This window comes from Anolis sagrei, chromosome 4 (genome assembly GCF_037176765.1).
Source record: "Anolis sagrei isolate rAnoSag1 chromosome 4, rAnoSag1.mat, whole genome shotgun sequence".
NCBI lineage: Eukaryota > Metazoa > Chordata > Lepidosauria > Squamata > Dactyloidae > Anolis > Anolis sagrei.
Genome location: NC_090024.1, coordinates 126,852,064 through 126,875,887, shown reverse-complemented (window position 1 = coordinate 126,875,887; position 23,824 = coordinate 126,852,064). Strand labels below are relative to the sequence as shown.

Sequence of the window (23,824 nt, the reverse complement as noted above, 5' to 3'; positions counted from 1 at the left end):
GTATTATCAGCTGTTTTGTTATTTGAATGCAAATATGGGAATGTGGAACTGGGCTATTTAAAGTCATTTTCCTGCCCCTTCCTTGCCAAGACAACTCTTTTAGCTCTGTAAAAAAAATGCTGTAAAGAGAGGGAAGTATGAAGTATGAAACCTTCCATGAGTGGAGTTCTCTTGCTGTATGATGGAGATCCTGGATCCAACCCATTTTGTTCATTGTTCTGGTAATCAGTGAATTACATAATGCTCTAGTATTATCACAGACATTTTGGCAACAGGTTTTCATTCTAAGTGCTTGTAGATCATTGCATTGTTTTATCCTGGGTAAATTAGTAGGTTTGTGGAACCTAAATATTTACCAACATGTTTGTAGTAGTAAGGGCTATGGTGATGGAAGCTTGCTCTTTCTTCTCTGCTCCTTCACAAGGTGCACATAATTATGTTCCAGACATGGATTTAAACATGCACCATTGTGAATCCTGACTCCATTTGTGCATCCCCAGACTACATTTTTCCAGGATATTCTAAAAACGGCTATTCTGTCTGTTAGATTTCTTTTCAGCCTGAAGAAACACACTTCTTCTTTGGATTTTGCTCGACCATCTTGGGTTATTGTCAAATAGGTAGTTGCCTCAAATTCCTTTTGGCTGTTGGTGGCTTAGTGGATAGTACACTGCATTATAGTTTGTGAGGATAACACAACTCCCCCCTCCCCCCCGTTCTTAAAGTTATTTAGGGAGGGTGATTCATAAAATTTTATTGGATAGACTGCATCAGCTCTAGTTTCTTAGATCTGGTCATCCTGGTTTCCTATTGGCAAACAGGAGGCAATGGTGTATGTTCTGTATCTCAAAAACTAGAGTTGACTGGGGGAAACTGGTGTCATTTTTGAAATCACCAGTTCAAATAAACCTTGAAACAAGGCTAGCATTTGAGGCACCAAAATGCGTGTTGGCCAGTTAAATAGTCATGAAAAGAATATTCATAGACTGAGTAAGAGACTTCTTATCGAGTGTTGAGTGACCCCAAGAAAGGAGAAGCCTTCAAGAAACCCCCTTCTCCCCTCAATTCTTTAAATAGATTATTCTTTTCCTCCCAGTGCAGATCTATTTCTTGTCCCCCCCCCCCCCAGTCTGTAGTGGCTGGTAGCAGGCCAAGGGGTTGCTGAGCAAGGACAATCCTTTCCAGCTATTCATATAGCTGGCACATGATGATGATGATGACATCATCTATCTGGAGAACTGCTGGGAGGTCTTAGAGAATATCCACATCAGGCATCAAGCTATGAGAATACAGCTGGCAATGATCTTCCCAATTGGCAACCCCCTGTCCTCCCACTAGCCATTACATGGTTGTGCCATGAGATGAGATGCAGCCAAGTAAATTATTCCCTCTGATATTTTGCCATTGGCACCAATAGAAATCCTTCTCATTTAGCTGGCATACCATCCTCTTACAACAGTCATGAGTGAGGATCACTGGAGCTGTCCAATATTAGAAGAACACTGAAAGTGGTGGTTATTTACTTTTGAAGCTGCTTTCTACTCAGTACTAAATTGGCTGTGCAGTGAGATGAGGAGGTCACTGAGCAAAGGTGCTGGGTGAAAGGCAGCAGTGTTGGGAGGACATGGTTACTACCTGGGTTAGAAGAACGGAGGCAACAATTTTCCTCACTTGGCTGCTTCCCCTCTTGTTTGCCACCGCTCTGAGTGGAGAGGGGATTTGCTGCTGCAATTTGCTTCAAGTGTTGTTGTTGTTCATTCGTTCAGTCGTCTCCGACTCTTCGTGACCTCATGGACCAGCCCACGCCAGAGCTCCCTGTCAGCCGTCACCACCCCCAGCTCCTTCAAGGGCAGTCCAGTCACTTCAAGGATGCAAGTACTTCAAGTTGCTTCAAGTACTGTACACTATTCAAAAACCAGCCTGCAGTAGGAATAGAGGAACTAATTAAATAATTGGTTCACCCTACAGGAGTAAATAGTTTAAAGATGTACCTCGCTTTTTTTTGCTTTGAACGACAGTATTAGATTCCTCTGGCAGAGGAGTCTAGGTACAGGAAGTCCCTGGGTTATAAACAAGACAGGTTCTGTTGATTTATTGCCGAATTTGGCTGTGAGTTGGAACAGACATTTTTAAGTGTAATTCTAGCCCATTTTTTTTTGTTATGGATAGCACAGGGAAGGGTTAGCATTTGTTTGCATGCCATTTTATTTTGCTCCCCATTGTCTGTCCCTGTGACAATTAGATTTCAAAAATTTTGAGTTGTGGGGGAAACAAGAATTGGTGAGAAAGTTTCAACAAAGACACCCTGTTCCCATGATAACTCTTACAGGAGTGAATTTCCCTTCCTAGGAGCAGAGTTCCTCTCACTTCCTGTTGTCTCAGGGACAGGAAGTGAAACTGAATTCTTCTCATGAAGATAAAGATAGCAGCAAAAATCTCGTATCAAAACTTTAAAAATGTGCATGGAGTTCTACTTTAAATGCAACTTATTATTATTTCTGGTATTTCTACCCCATCACTTCTCCACCCCTGAAGGGGGACTCAGGACGGCTTACATTTTGGCAGCAATTCAATGCCGAATCTTAACGTGTTATTTATTTTTACCAGTGCTTAATTGTTGTGAAATACTGCAAAAAGGTCTGACATGCACTGCTAGCTAGTACACCTTTTTCCAAGCCCACCTACCATCGCCCCCCCCCTCCCCACACACACACAAATTTGTAACTAAAAATCGGATATAAGTTGGATGTTTGTAACTTGAGGATTTACTGTAATTCATGAAACTACAGATCTCTGGTTTCCATAGGATGCAACTATGACAAGTCAAGTGATACAAATAGTTGTAATTGTATCATATGGATGCCTTCCTGGATTCTAAAACATGTTATATTTAGAGGAGTCGATTTCATTGGAGAAGGAACATCAATAATTTGGGGGTATGCAGATGACCCACACTATTAGGACAAAGAGCAAAGACTTGGAAGGACTGTTGAAGAAAACCAAGACATAATACTTTGGCTATATCATGAGAAGAGATGACTCACTAAAACAGACAGTATTGCTTGGTAATGTGTAGGGCAGCAGAAAAGGAGGAAGACTGTATTTTAGATAGATAATCATGGAAACCACAACCGTGAGTGTCCAGGATGTGATCAAGACTATTGAGGTGAAAATCTAATGCACACCTCCAATTGTCAAAGCCCTAAAACAAAAAAAGGGGGGGCATTTGCTGAGGGGCAAAAGTGCACTCTTTGTAATTTGGTTAAAAAAAGTAAAGTGTGCATTACATTTGTTGCCTGCTTAGAATTCTTGCTTTAAAAACAAAAGTGTTAGGACACCAAAGCTTCCAGAAATGAAAAAGAAAACCTTGGGTTGTTGTTTTTTTATCTTTCAGTATCAACCAGACAATTGTATTACATTTTAAACAAATTTTTAACAAACAGACAAAAGAGAGTTTGCAAGCTTGGTAGTTGATTAAATGTCCTTTGACCAGTATCTGGCCATTTGGAGTGCCTCTGGTTTTGCTACAAGAAGGTCCTCCATTGTGCATGTAGCAGGGCTCAGGTTGCATTGCAGCAGGTGGTCTGTGGTTTGCTCTTCTCCACACTCGCATGTTGTGGATTCCACTTTGTAGCCCCATTTCTTGAGGTTGGCTCTGCATCTCATGGTGCCAGAGCGCAGTCTGTTCGGCGCCTTCCAAGTCGCCCAGTTTTCTGTGTGTCCAGGTAGTCTCTCATACCAATGGTATCAGCCATTGGTTGAGGTTCTGGGTTTGAGTGCCACTTTTGGACTCTCGCTTGCTGAGGTGTTCCAGCGAGTCTCTGTAGATCTTAGAAAACTATTTCTTGATTTAAGTCGTTGACATGATGGCTGATACCCAAACAAGAGATGAGCTGGAGATGTCTCTGCCTTGGTCCTTTCACTATTGGCTGCTACTTCCCAGCGGATGTCAGGTGGTGCAATACCGGCTAAACAGTTTAATTTCTCCAGTGGTGTAGGGCGCAGACACCCTGTGATAATGCGGCATGTCTGATTAAGAGCCACATCCACTGTTTTAGCATGGTGAGATGTGTTCCACACTGGGCATGCATACTCAGCAGCAGAGTAGCATAGCACAAGGGCAGATGTCTTCATTGTCTCTGCTTTGTGATCCCCAGGTTGTGCCAGTCAGCTTTCGTATGATATTGTTTCTAGCACCCACTTTTTGCTTGATGTTCAGGCAGTGCTTCTTGTAGGTAAGAGCACGGTCCAGAGTGACTCCCAGGTATTTGGGTGCGCTGCAATGCTCCAATGGGATTCCTTCCCAGGTGATCCTCAGAGCTCGGGATGCTTGTCTGTTCTTGAGATGAAAAGCACATGTCTGTGTTTTAGATGGGTTAGGGATCAGCTGGTTTTCCCTGTAATAGGCAGAATGCTTTAGAATGAATGCACTTCAATTGCATAGGTTCGATGCTATGGAATCACTGGGGCTGTAGTTTTACAAGGCCTTGAGCTTCTCTGCCAAAGAATGTTGATGCCTCACCAAACTACAAATCCTAGGGTTGCACAGCACTGAGCAATTAAATTAGAGATTGTATCCCTCAAATAGGAGCTCCAGGTGCAGCTCCTGAAGCAGCTTCCTCTTTTGCTTTGACTCAGTGCTAAGATTACCATATGACACAAATCTAATGTGCACATTAATTTTGGTAAGGTCATTTAGTTAAAAATTGTAAGCATTAGATTCAAGTAAATGGGGTAGTTATTTGGGAATTACTCTTTTGGAATTTGTCATATTAAAAAGTACTGGATTCAGACAAAACTTTTGGCTTGAAGGAAGAAATCTCTGAAAGAAAGAGGGCTGGATATAGACCTTGGATATTTCCTTTTAATGTATTTATAGTCTGAAGACTTGGAACTGGAAGGGAATTGAGACCTGAAACAGAACAATAGAAGAGGGAAAACGTTAGAGGCCAAGAAAAGTAATAGTTGCACAGTTGGATTTTAGGCTGAAGAATGAAAATGAAAAGTACAGAAACACTGTAGCACCCTTGTTGAGCTTAAGCAAAAAAACCCATACATTCCAGAAATATAAAGGAGAGGGTTATTTAAATGCTTGTGGCCTTCTCTAAGTTCTGTGTATTTTTATTTGGTATTTCAAATATGCAAATAAAATACAAAAGATTCTTTTAAAAAAGAGTGACAAAACAGCAAAAATGAAGGGGGTATATAGGATATGAACAAGGGCTAAATACGCTGACCTAAATTAGCCGTATTTCCCAAAGTATATTTTATTGAAGTTGATGTCTACAAAATATAATTTTATGTGTAGCTAAAGCAGTAAGAACTGTTTAAACATAGATGCTGAAAGTACCATTCCAACCTTGAAGAATAAAGAGTAAATAGTTGTTGTTGTTGCTGTGGTTGTTGTTATGTGTCTTGAAGTAATTTTAACTTATGACAGCTCTAAAGTGACCCTAACATGCTAGTAGTTTCAGAACAATTGTAAATATGGAGCTTTTCTTTCAAATTGAAAGAAAATCTTTCTATTTGCAAAGCCAAAAAGGCTATCCCTAAATACATTTTTTGCATTTGAAGATACTGAAAGTTACTTTGCTGCTGCTGAAAGATTTGAAATTTTATTGCCTGTCATTTCCTGTCTTTTGTCCCATCCCCATCATCAGAAAAAGAAGTAGTCTTCCTGCACTGAGATCCCTTCATTAGCAACCAACAGTAAATATTCCAGCATTGTCACTTGCCTTCTGTGAGATTTGTAACCATGCTTGGTGAAGGAGCCAGTGAAGCAACAAATATCTTTCTGGTAGAGATTTTTTTTAAAAAAAATTATTTTGGATAGATCATCAGATGGTTTTACTGATATAAACTCAATACACTAATGGGTGAACCTTGTTAACAAGAATACGGTCTGCAGAGCAAACGGGCATTTAAAGATAAAGGTGTTTAAGATCTAGTCAGGGGATGCTATGGTTTTTAACTTTGAATATGTTTTGATGGTTTTTAACTGAAAGGTTTAATGCTGTGTATGTTTAATTCTGTTTTAATGTTTATATATTTGTATATTCTAATTGGGATATCAATGCTTTTATGTCAAGCTACCTTGAGTCTCCTTTGGGGAGTTAAAGCGGGGCATAAATAATAATAATAAAAGTAATCATCATCATCATCATCTTGTGTGTAAGGCTGCACAATCAACATTTGGGTTATTGGAGATCCCAGCAGTTCGGTTGTGGTGGATATGGTGACACAAGATCAGCTAGAGCCTCGCTTGTTTAAGCCTAGTTGGTGTTAATGGTGGATTAAAACTTCGTTTTCTTCTGAGCAACTCTTATAAAATGATGTGCTTACATCCTACTGTTTGCCATGTGAAATCATTAGTATTTTTTCTGTCTCCTTTCTATTTCCAACATTGAAAGATTTTTATTCTTTCTGACTAGAGGCATGTAGTTTTTCAATTTGTGTCCAGAATGTATTCCTAGAGTAAATAATTCTTATTCAGCTCTGAGTTTTGTTCTTCTTCCTGATAGTTGGTGTAGCCGCTTCGTGGATTGTTAGAAAGCATTTGCTTTTATTTATTTTTTTGCCTTAGCTTTGGTGGTTTCTCTCTAATTGGCTTGCTGATTTGTGGACACTTGCTGGATTCTTGCAATGGCAGCACCAGGAATTTTTCAGGAGTAGTGTTTGAGACAGAGGCAGGGCTGAGAGCAGGTCCTCCCCAGAAGATCTTAAACTCTGAGGTGGAATATAGAAGGAGATACGTTTGGACAGATACTCTGGATTGGAGCTGTATATCAATTCAAGAGAGAAATAACTGACCCAGATTCATGGTGGCTACCCTGCCTCATTCCCAGAAGAGCAGAATTTGTTACATTGGTGACTTAACTGGTTGAGATCTAGATGATCACAAGTCTCATTATGCCATTCTCTTTTCCCATGGTGGAAGATTATACGTGGCTGGACACTGGCAAGATCTGCCTCCTGTTCCTCCTCATGCTATCAACCATTTTGGGACAATGATGGAGCAGTTTTGGTTTTGAGTTCTGTTTCAAAAGCTCCTCTACTGCATCAAGCTTCACTGTATGGTTACCGGAGGTCGATGTCTTCACCCCCACATGTTCATTGTGTGGTGGAATTGGAGCATGATCATGAATACTATCCTGATCATTCACCTCCACAGGTATGTTGCTTCTCTCCAGTCCCAGAGGAAACATACCTGTCTATAACAGTTTTTAGAAGCACAAGACAGGAGAATTTAGTTTTAGTTTTTATTTAATTGACATCCCACCTTTCTCCCAGAATAGGGCCCATGACCTGATTGTGAGCTTCTTATCTGGCTTGCAACTTGGAGAGCAGAGTGCTGATTTGATGAACATTTGGTATTGTTCAGCATGGCTCTTATGTACAAGTCTTCAAATTTCCTCCTACACAAACGATCATCGGCCTACTTCAAATATGCATCCTCCCCATCTGGCTTGGTGTTTTTGTCCACATGCTGTCTTCTTAGACATGTGCCTGAATATGTTCTGCTCAGCATTATCCATTACCTTGTTTTTGCTTTCATAAATGCTCTGGGTGTTGTCTTGCGTCTTCTATCTCTAACTTCTAATTTACCATTTTGTCTGCATTTTTAGAAGCTGCTGAAATTATAATATGAGAAGAATATAGGGATAGCATTTCATAATCTGAAGTGAGCAAATTTATCTGTCACTGTTGACCTCTTGCCTCAAGGCATTTGCTAAAATCCGGCCTCTTAATAAAGTCAAAAGTCCCTGTGGATTTGAATTTGGGGATTTACTGATGTTGAGCAAAATACAAAGTGCAGGCACATGTGTCATGGAGGAGAAGCCAGTTTCATTAAGTAGGAAAAACTAAAATGACTTGCTTGGCATGTCCTTTAAACCACTATGCTCAAGTGGTAGAAGTAATGAAACATCCGGTGACAGAGCTGCAGAATAATCAAGTTATTTTCATTTTGCACCCTGTGGGTCAGAAATGAGAAGCAACAGGTTTCAAATCCCATGACCAAAAAAAAAAAAAAACTAGGAAAAGAATAAGTTGTGGAGGTGATTATAATTGTAGTGTATACTGGTGTATAAATTGATTTTGTTTTACAAGAAAATCAACACAATAACTTAGGTTGACCTATGCAGTCAATGCTGTGAAATGAACCCAGCATTAAGGCAAAGACAAGGGGTAGAGGCAAGGAGTTCCCATCTCATTACTCCTCGCTTGTTCAAAGCAGAGAACAAAAGGCAGCTCTCCCTCTTTCTTCACTTTCCCCCCTGTTCAAATAGCATTTAGCAGCAATGCAAAGGAACATGAAGAATGTGGTGTACCATCATTTTGGGTGCTTGAGGTGGAGAAAAATGGTGACAGAATTTTTAATAGTGGCTTGCCAAATTGTAACTGTTTTCATGCTGGACCCCTAATAGAGTCGGGTTGTTCTCCTTGCTCTTCTCCCCTTTCTTTTTTCCAGGTGACATTCATTGTTTTTCCTCATTTATATTCTTTTCCTCTCCCTCCATTGCACACCTTCAAATAACCCAATCCTCTCCTCTTTTTTCCCCTCTTTGCATTTTTAAAAGAAGGAGAAAATATTTGTTTGCTGCATGCCCCTAAGTTTATCCTTAACCTGTCCACAAATCATAGCACAATTTATCATATTAGCCCAAAACCTGTCTTTAACTTGCAAAACTTATTCATCATGGAAACAGTTTGGAAAATCTCCTTTGTAAAAATTATTGCCATTTGTCATATGACTGAGATGGAAGGTTATACTCATATTCAGTAGTAAATGCACACTTAGTAGCAGAAATGCAGACATTTTGAAAACTGGGCATAAAATCTTAAAGGATATTTTTCTTGAAAGATTTCTCAAAATTACATAGGCAAAACGTATTTCCATTTTTAAACTGATCATACCTTTCTCAGTGTGGCCCAAAATTGTAAACATAATTAATTGTTTTTCGATTTTCTGGCCATATTGGAAACAATATCTGTTTTGAAATTTTATTGAATAAAATATATTTTCAGAAATAGCATAAGGTATTACAGCAGCACCCATGGTGAACATCCTAGATCAGTTTTCACGTGTAAGCAGCATGTGCATGTATGAACATTGTGCAGATAGGCATAGATCAGGCTGCTGTATTTTGAGGTTACACAGGGTTTTTATTTTTCAGAAGGATAAATACACAACTGTACATGGCAGCTTAATAAACATCATTTGGAGGCTTTAACTTCCTTACTTTTATAGATACACATCTGGAGAAGACTCTAAAGAAGTTCAGGACAGGAAGTTTAGCCTTCCCCTTCCTACTTGCAGCCTACAATGTGTTTGATGTCAGATGTATAACGTCCTGTTAGCCTGCTGTGTCTATCTTTTAATAGCACATGCTTGAAATGAAGGCTGCTTGCATTTGGGTTGACTATGTATGGAGGATGTGGTTGGTCATAACTATAAAGAGAGAGCAGGAAGCAGGGAAAAGAGAAGATCTGTTTGTTGGTTTATAGGAGCATAGCAAAAGCCTTGCCTTCAGGCTGGCTTCATGCATGACAGTTCTCCTGAGTAAAGAATAATGAATTTCCAGCCTGAGGTCATATTAGGCCATATAAGGGCCATATAGTGCATGAGGCCACAGAACGAGGTCTCTTTGCTTTCCCCAGAAGCTATATATTCTCAGAAGGAAAATGTAGAAAGAAAGTGACCGACGAGCTGCCTTGAAATTTGTTTTACTTCTCCTGTGCCTTTCCTCTCTAGCTAGCACCCTGGTCAAGGAGTTGGCTTTGCTCTGGTTATTATTTGTTTGTTTGTTTGTTTCTATCCCACATTTCTCCCAGAGGAGGGCTCAAAGCAGCATACAACATAACAAAAACAGATTACATTACATAAAATACTATCATGAACCCCAATATGTGAAATTAACAATTTGTCACATTAAAAAAGTCTACATCCCTGGTTATGAATTTTGTCCTCTAGCTCTTTGACTGCATGGGATTTTCTCATTTCAAGGAGAGGTTGGTTGTACCCTTGTTTACCCCCAGACGTAATTCCATGCCCCTTCTCCACGCAAATTAGTACTTGTGAGTGTGCAGGCTGAAATAATTCAGCATTACTATGCTAGTCAAACTCATTTGAAATATCAGGTATTGTTGTTTAACCACCTATTTGACCTAAAGGCAAATTTAATCTATAGTCAAATGCCTGAATATGTCACAAAATGAAGAATTGCACATTGAAGATCACTTTGAACTGCCTTTAAAACTCATGTAATTTTAAAATTGTTGCTGCTATTTGCTTCCTTTATTTCAATGTTGATTTTTTATTAACTGTAGACCAACCCTACTGTTCTGGGCTAAAAGCCAAAGAAAGTAACACTTAAGTCAATAGTTCACATTTTGTTAAAAGTTAATTATCTTTAAAAAGTCAATTGTTCAAGTCAAATAATTTGTTTTTGCAATTAGCATGAGGTCAGACACATTGACAAGTGGTTTTTCTTTTTTGTGAACTATCATCAGTTGTATTGTATGTTGTAATCCGTTTAATTTGTGAGTCATCTTGAGTCCTACACTTAGGAAAAGTCAGGTTATAAAGAAAGGAGGAGGAAAAAATGTGGCTTTTATATGACTTCAGTAGTCTTTAAGCTAGTCTCTTTTTGAGCTGGAGAATACAATATTCTGTAATACCATAGGGAGATGTAAAGAAAACATATATATTTGAAATAAAAGTTACACTTGGCCCTCCATATTTATAAGTTGATTTTTGTGGATTGCAATGTTATTTTGCAGATTTGATTAAATGCTCTCTTTTAGGCATTTGTTGGTCCTCCAGTGCAGTCCTTCAGCCAAAGGTAGGACCTAGAGCAGTGGTTCTCAACCTGTGAGTCCCCAGGTGTTTTGGCCTACAACTCCTAGAAATCCCAGCCAGTTTACCATCTGTTAGGATTTCTGGGAGTGGAAGGCCAAAACATCTGGGGACCCACAGGTTGAGAACCACTGACCTAAAGATTCGTAGAGATGTGTTTTCTCAGGTAAAAATGTTTTTATTCATGGTTTTTTAACTTTCATTGGGATCCTCTTCCCCTAACCTCAGTGAACTTGGAGAGTATTGATATTTTTGTGTTAATTTGTGGTAACTAAATATAAATGACCATGTGTAAAAAGTAAAGAACAACTATGTCTTCTACTCTTGGCTGTAGCCAGAGAAAGGTCACAAAGATAAATGATAAACTACCAGTCTGCCAGGTGATAGTAGAACTGCTCCTTTGCTTATTGTCATAAAAGGAGCTATGTCAAGATGTTCCCTTTTGAAACAGGAATACTGTTATCCTAAAATAGAGAGTTTCCATTTGGTTCGTCTGAGAACTTTCTATTTAAATATATTTGTCTGTTATGAGTGTGGAATTGACTGAAGAGTAATGGTTGGAAGGGAATATAAAGATAAAGTGATCAGAACCAGGCAACCCTGTTGGGCAGACTACGAATCAAAACAGCAAGGGACATAGGAGAAGATAGAATAGCTGAGAGAAACCTGAAGAAAGCCCAGAGGAGAAGGAGGCAAACAGCTGAAAGATGAGTGAAGGCACAGTCCAGGGACTGAAGTTACTTGAGGCAAAAGGTCACTAAGGACAGACTTCAGGGAAGTATTGAAGCTGGGAGTGACAGTGATTGCACCAAGACAGCAATTTAATGAAAGAAATTGAAGTTTGTTTTCTCTTTCCTCTTTTCTTTGTTTCAAAATAAAGTGGAAAGGGAGGAAAAACCTGAGACTATATTATGTATTTTTTTAATAAAAAATGTATTTGGTAGACCTTCATTGGAAAAAAATTCCATTAATCTGCAAAATGCTAAAAGCATTATTATACACTTTTTGCTAGCTTTAATATGACACAAACCAGTAGAGAGAAAAATATTTCCAGTAACTATTCCCTTTATATTAAAGTTTCTGATGATAGTATTTGAAAAAGAAGATGTTTCATTTCCTTATTTTCTTGGACAAGACTTGTGAATTCATCCACTCTGATAGTGTTTGTAGTGGGTCAATGTTGGCTGTGTCTTTGGCTGTGTGAGGTATGCTGATAGCTATGACTGATACCAACACTGACATTTGTACAAGGAAGGGAAGAATTGAAAGAGAAGGGGAGTAGCCCTTTCCTACCCACCTGCTTTGTCTTATATGCAGTTAGAGCTGCATAAAGGGGAGAAAGGATGTTGGCAGGATCCAACAAAGCATACAGCTGATGAAGCAGGAATTAAGTCCTTGATATAAGATCGCGGCATGGAGAGGGGGGAGGAGTTCCACTAGCCGAGGGGCCCCCATAGAGGTCGTGGTGGGAAGGAGGAGATGCGGAAGAAGGAGACCTCGAATTCGGCCTAATTCGGACCGCTTATCTAAATTAACAATTCCCAACCGGTCTCCTAAGGTAAATTGGTGTAGCCAGGTGAGCGGGCCCTCGGGATTGAAGGTGGTGCTGCTGAACGCCAGATCTGTCAACGGAAAAACGACCTGGATCCAGGACCTAATCCTGGAGGAGCGGGCAGATCTGGCGTGCATTACGGAGACCTGGTTGGATGAAGCTGGAGGGGTAAACCTGACCCAGCTTTGCCCTCCAGGCTTCTCCGTACAGCACCAACCTAGATCCGGAGGACGGGGAGGCGGGGTCGCAGTGATCTATAGAGATTCCATCCATCTGACCAGGAGCCCCATCCCGCAGACCACAAATTTTGAATGCGTCCACCTGAGGGTGGGTGACCGGGACAGAATAGGGATTCTGTTAGTGTACCGTCCACCTCGCTGCACTACAGTCTCCCTGCCTGAGCTAGCGGGGGTGGTCTCGAGCCTGGCGTTGGAGTCCCAACGGCTTCTTGTGCTGGGGGACTTCAACATCCATGCCGAGGCGGCCCCCACAGGAGCGGCTCAGGACTTCATGTCCACCATGGCAACCATGGGGCTGTCCCAACAAATAACTGGCCCCACCCACTGTGCTGGACACACATTGGACTTGGTTTTCTGCCAGGGATGGGAGCAGGGTGGCGGTGTGGAGGAGTTGTCCATCTCTCCGTTGCCGTGGACTGACCACTTCCTGATCAGATTTAGACTCACTGCGCCCCCTAACCTCCGCAAAGGTGGAGGACCCATTAAGATGGTCCGCCCCAGGAGGCTTATGGATCCGAATGGATTCCTGACGGCTCTTGGGGATTTTCCCGCCACTTCGGCAGGTGACCATGTCGAGGCCTTGGTCGCTCTCTGGAATGGGGAGATGGCCAGGGCAATTGACACGATCGCTCCGGAACGTCCCCTCTCAAGTAACCGAGCTAAACCATCTCCTTGGTTCACTGAGGAGTTGGCAGCGATGAAGCGAAGGAAGAGGGAACTAGAGAGCGTGTGGCGCTCAGACCCAAGCGAGCCAAATCGAGCACGGTTTGTGTCCTTTTTGAGGGCATACGCCGTGGCAATAAAAGCTGCAAAGAAGACTTTCTTTGCGGCTACTATTGCGTCTGCAAAAAACCGTCCGGCGGAGTTGTTTCGGATTGTCAGAGGTCTTTTGACTCCCACCACCTCAGGTGGGAGCCCTGACAATTCGGCCACGCGCTGTGAAGCATTTGCTCGGTTCTTTGCAGACAAAGTCGCTTTGATCCGTTCTGGGCTGGACACCACATTAAATGCAGTCTCTGTGGATGTGACACGAGCGCCTGCTTGTCCTATTTTGATGGATTCTTTTCAGTTTGTGAAGCCCGAGGATGTGGACAAGATACTTGGAGGAATGAGGCCCACCACGTCCATCCTAGACCCCTGCCCATCCTGGCTTCTGAGGGAGGCCAGAGGGGGATTGGCTGAGTGGGTAACGGTGGTGGTTAATGCCTCCCTTCGGGAAGGCAAGATTCCAGCGAGCCTAAAACAGGCTATTATAAAGCCGCTGTTGAAGAAACCATCACTGGACCCCACTAAATTCGACAACTTTCGGCCTGTTTCCAATCTTCCCTTTTTGGGCAAAGTCATGGAAAGCGTGGTGGCTTCACAACTCCAGGTACTCTTGAGAGACACGGATTATCTGGATCCGGCACAGTCTGGTTTCAGACCGGGACATGGTACCGAGACGGTCTTGGTCGCCTTAGTGGATGATCTGCGCCGGGAGCTAGACAGGGGGAGTGTGTCCCTGTTGGTGCTCCTGGACCTCTCAGCGGCCTTCGATACCGTCGACCACGGTATCCTTCTGGGGCGCCTTGCGGAAGTGGGTCTTGGGGGCACTGCTCTGCAGTGGCTCCAGTCATTTCTGGAGGGCCGTACCCAGAAGGTGTTATTGGGGGACTCCTGTTCAACTCCACAGCCTTTGACCTGTGGGGTTCCTCAGGGTTCTATTCTGTCCCCCATGCTGTTTAATATCTACATGAAGCCGCTGGGTGAGATCATCCGGAGTTTCGGGGTGCGGTGTCATCTGTACGCAGATGATGTCCAGCTCTGTCACTCCTTTCCACCTGCTACTAAGGAGGCTGTCGAAGTCCTGAACCGGTGCCTGGCCGCTGTAATGGTCTGGATGAGGGCGAACAAACTGAAATTAAATCCAGACAAGACAGAGGTACTCCTGGTCAGTCGAAAGGCCGAGCAGGGTATAGGGTTACAGCCTGTGCTGGACGGGGTCGCACTCCCCTTGAAGGCGCAGGTTCGCAGCTTGGGTGTGACCCTGGATTCATCGTTGAGCCTGGACCCCCAGGTTTCAGCGGTGACCAGGGGAGCATTTGCACAGCTTCGGCTTGTGCGCCAGCTGCGCCCGTACCTTGGGAAGTCTGACTTGGCCACGGTGGTACATGCTCTGGTCACATCCCGTCTTGACTACTGCAACGCTCTCTACGTGGGGCTGCCCTTGAAGACGGCCCGGAAGCTGCAGCTAGTCCAGCGCGCGGCAGCCATGTTGTTAACAGGAGCAGGACGCAGGGAGCATACAACGCCCTTGCTGTTCCAGCTCCACTGGCTGCCGATTTGCTACCGGGCCCAATTTAAGGTGCTGGTGTTAACCTACAAAGCCCTAAACGGTTCCGGCCCAAAATACCTTGCGGACCGCATCTCGGCCTACGAGCCCACGAGGACCTTGAGATCATCTGGGGAGGCCCTTCTCTCGATCCCGCCTGCCTCACAGGCACGTCTGGCGGGGACGAGAGGGAGGGCCTTCTCGGTGGTGGCCCCCCGGCTGTGGAACTCCCTCCCTGCTGATGTCAGACAGGCCCCCTCCCTCATGGCCTTTCGTAAGGGCCTGAAGACTTGGCTCTTCGAGCAGGCTTTCAACTAAATGCTATGCCACGGGTAATGACAACCGGATTGAACTATGACGACGAGATTGACTATGATTCCATAAATATGACGGAGCGGATTTTTAGTGTAAGTTAGATGTATGTATTAGTGATGTTAATTGTTGTCTGATTCTTTTGTAAAGTGTCTTTTTGTACTGTACACCGCCGCGAGTCGCCCTAGGGCTGAGAGCGGCGGTTAACAAATGCAAGAAATAAATAAATAATAAATAATAGAGCTGGCTAGAACATGACTATGCCAAATGCACCAAAACGAAGTCCTGTTTTAGCAAGTATAGATTAAACTAATGTGTTAGCCATTCCAAGTTAGACCTCTTTATAACAGTCCTCATACTGAGTGATGTGGCAGATAAAAAATCCAATGCTTTCCTGGCTGCATCAATAGAGGTATAGGGTCGAGTCATGGTCCAACGCTATTCTGCTTTGGTCAGACCTAATCTGAAATACTTTCTCCAGTTCTGGGCATTACAACTCAAGAAGAATATTGACAAACTAAATCTTTAAACCCGGATATCTGACACCACTCTGATGGCCGAAAGCGAGGAGGAGCTGAGGAGCCTTCTAATCAAGGTGAAAGAAGAAAGCGCAAAAGCTGGGTTGCAGCTAAACATCAAAAAAACCAAGATTATGGCAACAAGAATGATTGACAACTGGGAAATAGAGGGAGAAAATGGGGAGGCCATGACAGACTTTGTATTTCTAGGTGCAAAGATTACTGCAGATGCAGACTGTGGCCAGGAAATCAGAAGACGCTTACCTCTTGGGAGGAGAGCAATGTCCAGTCTCGATAAAATAGTAAAGAGTAGAGACATCACACTGGCAACAAAGATCCGCATAGTCAAAGCCATGGTATCCCTGTAGTAACCTACGGATGTGAGAGCTGGACCTTAGGGAAGGCTGAGCGAAGGAAGATAGTTGCTTTTGAGCTGTGGTGTTGGAGGAAAGTTCTGAGAGTGCCTTGGACTGCGAGAAGATCCAACCAGTCCATCCTCCAGGAAATAAAGCCCGACTGCTCGTTGGAGGGAAGGCTACTAGAGACAAAGCTGAAGTACTTTGGCCACATCATGAGGAGACAGCAAAGCTTAGAAAAGACAATTATGCTGGGGAAAGTGGAAGGCAAAAGGAAGAGGGGCCGACCAAGGGTAAGATGGATGGATGGCATCCTTGAAGTGACTGGACTGACCTTGAAGGAGCTGGGGATGGTGACGGCCGACAGGGTGCTCTGGCGTGGGCTGGTCCATGAGGTCACAAAGAGTCGGAGACGACTTAACGAATGAACAACAACATCTGATCTAAGCATAGATATAGAGACATTCATAAATAATCAATTTATTTTCTAAATGTTTTACAATAAAATAATTATGATTGAACTAGGTAGAGTGTGACATTATCCAAACAGCTTTCCAGATTTCTGACCAGCCTTATTCCAGTCAGAATTGTAACAACTTATTTCCTAACTGTAATTAATTTCAGTCTGTTTTTCCTCATTTAGTCCATAACTAGTATCAGATTATCATCAACAGTTTCCCTGGATTGTGATGTGAAGCAGTGAAGAAATAGCTGAAAATGCAGAAAGCCCAGGGGAAATGTAGAAATTTCATGTAGGCCAAATATGAGAGATATCCGGAAAGTAAGGTTACAATTTTAATACAAAATGAATGTATTTTAATAAAACTTACATGGATTATAGCATAGGTATTATTTTCCACATAATCACCCTTCAGTTCAATATATCTTGTCATCCACGCAACAAGTTTTTTGATTCCTGTGTCGTAGAAGTCTCCTGCCCCCTTTTTCCACCAGTTCATCGTTTTGATTTTCACCTCGTCGCCGTTGGAAAAGTGTTTTCCATCAAGTTGTTCCTTCAGTTTAGTGAACTGATGATAGTCACTAGGTGATCAGGGGCATTCTGAAGTGCACTAGCCATTGGAAACACATTGGATTAATCTCGTAACCAATCTTGTATCAATGCCAGAAAAAAGGCTTGGAAATAAAAGTTTTAATTTTTTCTTTCTTTCAATGAACCAATGTATTGTTCTTGTATGACCATACTGAAGTAAAGCAAAAGAAAATGGAACACTGAGAATGTTTGGCTATGAGATAACAGGGAACAAAATAATAACATTATGCTTTGAACTAGACTTATTCCACCATCTGTCTCATTAAAGATACTCAACTGTTCTGCAGTGTTTGTCTTCCTGGAAATCTACATAGCTTCCTGACTTGGGCAGAAAATGCTGAGTTACATCTGTGACTGGTTACAAATTGATCCAGTCTGTGAACAAGGTCTTCTTTAGCGCTAAATGCCAAAGGCACTTATTTTCTGTATATATTTATTCAAGAATCCTTCCTCCTGTATAGCAGTTCCGAAATGTGTCCCGTTTTTCTTGAAATGACCTTAAATATGGACACCAGAGAGAAGTTGGTCTAAACCATTACTGTTTTACTTGTCTCCATTGATCATAAAGTGATGGCAGGAACTTGTCAGGCATGACGTTTGTGGACTCCAGAATGTAGACTGCTTCAAGAGAAAACAAACTCATCCACAGTAAATTTCACAGTAAGAAACAAGTATGGCTCAACAGACAAAACATGGAAAGTTGATGTTAGGGTATACTATATCTTTCTAACAGTAGGACTAGATCTGCAGGGGGCTTTTCATACGTAGTTATTCATCACCTTTCAAATATATTATTGGGGTAGGGTTTGGTTTTTTTTTTTACAAAAATGTAAAAACAGCATAAAATATGTAATGCATGTAAAATGCTTACCTGTATACATACACACAATATTCTGAATGTGATAATTAAATAAAACAGAAGCTTAAAGATATTTAAAGTTCAGGAAATTTTGTGGATTTGGACTCTATAATTCTAGCAGCATCACAATGCTAAATCTAAGTTGGTTTGGGTTTGTGTATTAATTCTGTCTTTGTGAATTCTTAACTGATGAGGAAAAATGAGTGAATGCAATCTTGAAAATGGGTTGTTGTAGGTTTTTTGGGCTATATGGCCATGTTCTAGAAGCATTCTCTCCTGACATTTTGCCTGCATCTATGGCAAGTATCCTCAGAGGTTGTGAGGTCTGAACTCACAACCTCTGAGGATGCTTGCCATAGATGCAGGCAAAACGTCAGGAGAGAATGCTTCTAGAACATGGCCATATAGCCCGAAAAACCTACAACAACCCAGTGATTCCAGCCATGAAAGCCTTTGACAATAAATCTTGAAAATGCTTTGCCACAAAAGCCTTTTGAGCCAAGTAGGAATGGAACCAGATCCCATCTGATGTTGGAAAGCAAACAGGATCAATTGGGATTGCAATGTTGACAGGCAACATGGAGGGATGACATACATACACACAAAGCAGGGACAGTTACAACAAAAAGTCAGTACTTAGTTTCACCATCAGGTGTCAAACTTGCTGTGGCTTTTGACTTTTTATGGCCTGAAACCATTTAAATCACTCTTGGTTCTTCTATTTCCTTGGTTCCCAACTTCTATTCTCTCATTAGAGACACCTAGGTTTGCATCTCTATCATTTAATCCCATTATTGTATTTTGTTATATGCGCTAAGCAAAAACATGTCTAAAAAGCAAGAAGTTGCCTTATGAACTGATGAACGTACCAATCACCACACTTTTCTTGGTTCAAGTCTTCCTATGAAGACTGGTTCTTAATTAACCACTAGCCTTCAGATCTCTGCTTTGTAGAACATAGTTAGAAAGGGCATTCAGCCTCTTCTGCTACAAAAATAATGACATCATTCTTTTTACTGGAAACTGGTAGCTAGTATTTATTTCCATTGTTATAGGATGCCTGGAAAGCAATAGGGACAGTGAGCCATACAGCAGACACTCTTGGGAACTGAAGAAACAGGAGGTAGATTCCATCCATGATGATAAACATTTTGGCCCCCAGTTTTGAAACACTCATAAACCACGTGAATTGTGAGCTGAAAATAGCATGATGTCTAGGAACTACTAAAACAAGTTGAATGCCATCAGTCCTTTTTCAACTATTGATCTGAATCCTCTGTAGCTGAAAGTGATGAAAGCTACGTCTTATTCACACATGTTTTGAGAAAAAAATTAACTAGTTAGCAAGACTAGAGATCTCAGTAATTTACCAAGTTTATACTACAAGAGAACACACATATATAAGTTCTGGTATGCTTCATTGAGTAAAAGAGCTACCTGCTTCTATACAATTTATCATTCTGGTTTGATCTTATATACTTTGCCTCAGCTAGAGATATAGTAATTTGGCCACTTTTTTTACATCAAGTGTGAACATGAACACTCAAATTACATTTGATTTAGAGACACAGCAAAATTACCTGCTCTTGAATGATAATTTCTCTTGCAGTTTACATGACAAAATGGAGCACAAGAATATAGAGATTTGGGAGGAAAAATGCAAGTAGTGAGATTTTGTATCTGAAAATCTTGATTACACATTATGAAATGAAAACGTGAAAGCTTTTCTGTGTGAATTAACTCTACTACAAGACTCAACAGGAGTTGAATTTGACCAGAGACAGCCCTCTTACCAGATGCCTTGAAGTATTCTTTGGAGACTTTTAAACAAGAGGCTAGATGTGCTTTTCCTGTATGGGAGGGGGTTGAACTGGATGGTCTGAATGGTCTCTTCCAGCTCTATGATTTTAATTCTTTGAGTCCCAAATTGACAAAGTAAAACTATATGCTAAACCCAGGTGAGTCACTGGTATTCCTTGGTTGATATAACTTGGCCAATATTCAGTTTAGAACTATTAGGCACTTGATCCTGATAGAGATTGTAATACTGCTTCTGGAGCAGGAGAAAATATGACAAGAAAAACTGATCATGTTGATGATCAGCATGTTCCAAACTAAGTAGCATGTGTTACCATTTAATGCTTTATTGGATATTAAATCAAGCTCAGTCATAGAGGCACAGTTTCACACTATTAGAAACAAGAGCGTTCTATGTTGTGTGATGTGGGATATTGTGTAACATGTACAGATATCTATAGCAACAAACACAGAAAACAGTAAATTGCAGATCACAATATCTATATTACAGGCAATTCTACATTAAACGTAACATGGGAACAGTAACTAAACTGATTAATAGTTATCTATACATGAAAGGTTGCTTATCAATATACTAAAAGCACCATAAGACTTGAGCTTCCAGAATGACAATTTCTATATTCCAGGAGATTTTTCATTAGTTCATGACGTCAGGAATAGTAACACAATAATTGTGTTATTATTCCTGACCTCATGAACTAATAATGAAGAATCTCCTGGAATATAGAAATTGTCATTCTGGAAGCTAAAGTATCTTGGTGCTTCTAGTATATTGATAAGCAACCATTCATGTATAGATAACTACTAATCAATTATTGTTCCTATGTTATGTTTAATGTAGAATTTCCTGTAATATAGATATTGTGATCTACAATTTACAGTTTTCTGTGTTTGATGTGAGATATTGGCAATTATTTCTTTCAGGGTGTTGAGACTTACTTGCAGCCAGTGATCCATTGATCATCACCAGTGTATAGACCATCACATTGAGGAGCAGTGCCATAGATGACTTTGCCATTCTCAGAATTGCTTTGGAATGATCTGCAATAACTGAAAGTAATATTGTGTTGTATTTATGTGGCTATGTCAGTAAAAGAAAATGCCTTTTCCAAAACAATCTGCTTCTGTTATTCTTAAGTGCAAAGTGACAGAGAGATGGAATTTGGTTGACTTAAAAAATATTGAGAACAGTTTCTGACAATTTTCAGTTTGCTCCTTAAATCAGATGAGCCAAAGCATCCATGGAAGTGTATCGCCCTTTCAGTGAACTAAATGCTTAGTCCCATCCAAATAAAACCCATTGAATTATTCAAAACTTAGCAAGTCAGCATGTATGCAAGTTTAATTGATTGGAAGTGCTGCAATTGTACTTTGGCCAGAATAAGCACATATCATTTAATTTAATAAGGTTGTTCCAACAGGAGATGTATTGGCATCCATTGTTGTTTTCCTGCCAAGCTTGTTTTACAAAGTCACACTGATTATTTTTTTGGTACTGAGTAACCTAGATTAGTCCCCTGTCATGAGATATTAGTGAATCACTTTCAGAATACTGGGAAGCAGAATTTCCCAGATATTCAAAGTACAATTTTTCATCTTTCTTATTTAATGTTTCTGATGCATTTCTTCCTCAATTGACTTCTGCATTTGCTAGCTAGGGTTTTTTCTACTTAACTAATCTGGCAACCAGACAAAAGATTTGTGTGTGTGTGTCTGGTTTTAAAGTCAGGATTGCATGAATGTTGTACAATTTCACATTTTTTGTCTAATAGTTCCCTTTGTCTGCTTGTACAAGTCCACACATTGAGCAGAGCTGAAAATTCTCTATGGTGGAAACAATTTCAGAAGTTAACCATGCACTTTTAAAGTGGTCAGGTTTACCTGTAGTTTGAACAAAAATTGTGCCATCTTTATTTTGTATCGAAACAGATAATAATAGCAATTTCTCCTTTGAGCTATTCATTTGTAACATTCAAAGCAGACCCCCTCTGCTAAAGAGGCTTTTTACCTGTTTCTCACCTCTAGACTGCTTCTTTTACAAAAGCTGTTATCTGTAACAGTTTACCCTAATGTAGGACATCATGTCCCCCTCATCCATCTTTAGTGGGGCCCTTTACTTAGTGCTAAGGGCAGCATGATGCTACACGATTTAGGGTAAAATAAATCAGTTTCAATTGTTAGATGATTAAGTTGCTCTTGACTGGAGCCAAAACCAATCTTGTGAATACTTCTAAGGTGATGGATTTTATGCAGTAAGCCTTCTGAGAGTTTTTTCTCATATGTATTTACAAGTTTTGCTGCTTTTGCAGTTAGTTGGTCATTGTCTATGTTCTGGAAGTTCAAAATGGGTGTGAATAACTAACATATGGCATCTGTTGCTTCAAATCTTGTCTTTAAAGCATCGATAAATTTGGACTTTAAATCAAAAAGCAATTGGTTCTCTTTTTAAATGTTTCAAAACAAGACCATGTTGTCCATTGGCATAAATAAGAGTATAGTGTTCCCCCGCTAATTCGCAGTTCGCTTATTGTGGAGCCATGTAGCAGGGCCTTCCTCCCTTCGGGCCAGGAGGAGGAGGAGGAGGAGGCGGAGGAGGAAGAGGTCGACCACAGGCCTTGGCTGAGGTGCTACTGGGCCGGGAAGAGCTCACCATGTCCTCCTCCTCCTCTGAAGAACAAGAAGAAGAAGAGGAGGAGGCCGGGAGCCTGTCCTCCCCGGTGAGGGCCCTCCCTTGCCTGCCAGTCAGTGTAGGAGCAGCAGTGAGTGAATGAGAGAGAGGGGGGAGAGTGAGAGAGGCGTGGAGGAGCTTTCCTACATCACGGATTTTCACTTACTGCATGTGGTCCTGGAACGTACCACCCACGATAATTGAGGGAACACTGTCTTGATTGTGATAAATCTCAAAGATGAAACAAAAAAAATGGTATAACGGGAGGATAATGTAATATGTCAAATAATAGAATCATAGAGCTCGAAGAGACCTCATGGGCCATCCCGTCCAACCCCCTGCCAAGAAGCACCCCTGACAGATGGCCATCCAGCCTCTGTTAAAAGCCTCCAAAGAAGGAGCCTCCACCACACTCCGAAATAGAGAGTTCCACTGCTGAACGGCTCTCACAGTCAGGAAGTTTTTCCTAATGTTCAGATGGAATCTCCTTTCTTGTAGTTTGAAGCCATTGTTCCATGTCCTAGTCTCCAGGGAAGCAGAAAACAAGCTTGCTCCCTTGTTTAGTTAGATGGACAAAATAAAAGTCAATTATTCTGAAGTCGCTTTTTTCTTCCATTCATCTTTCTTAGCTAGCATCCTGGGTAGGTCCTTTAAAACACAAATGAAAACCCAGAGTGGAATCCGTACTCTGTTGATGTTGGATCTGCCATTGATACATGTACTTCTGCTTACATGTCATGCCAGGTTATTCAAGAGAGCACTATGGAAGCGAAACCCACTCTCTGTCTGCATATTATAATGGTGTATTTTTCAGCTGTAAACTATGTTTTAATGGGAAAACTGTTAGAATTATATTTAAAACCTCATTAACTAGGTTTCTTCAGTTAGGAATTGTGATTTTCTTTCTTCTCAGTCCCACCCCAGATTTCTTAGGATAGGGCTATGAAACTCTTTCATCTTAGACTTCTACATAGATCTTTTTAAATAAACCCCTCTTGCTTTGAGTGGGAAAGCATATGCACTTTAAAATAATGATTTTAAGGACACGGAGTATGTGCATGTAGAAAGATTAGTGAGCATGTAGAGCCCCTTGCAATGTTATTTTGTCCTGTCCATTCCTGTCCAACATATTTAAGGTTTGTCCCTCCCTCCTGGAGTATGCTACATCTCAGTGGTGGACTGTATGTTTTGCTCATACAAAATCCCAGATTAAGTCCTTGGCTTCTCCAGTTAAAATGGATCACAGATGGTAAGGTGTTGAAAGCTCTTGTTACCTGAAACC

The 23,824-nt window shown here is 41.2% G+C and overlaps 1 protein-coding gene across 1 annotated transcript in view; it reads left to right on the top strand.

Moving 5' to 3' along the window:
• Window positions 1–23,824, top strand: part of RASAL2 (RAS protein activator like 2) — a 298,400-nt gene that overhangs the window by 63,031 nt on the left and 211,545 nt on the right. The window lies entirely within an intron of this gene.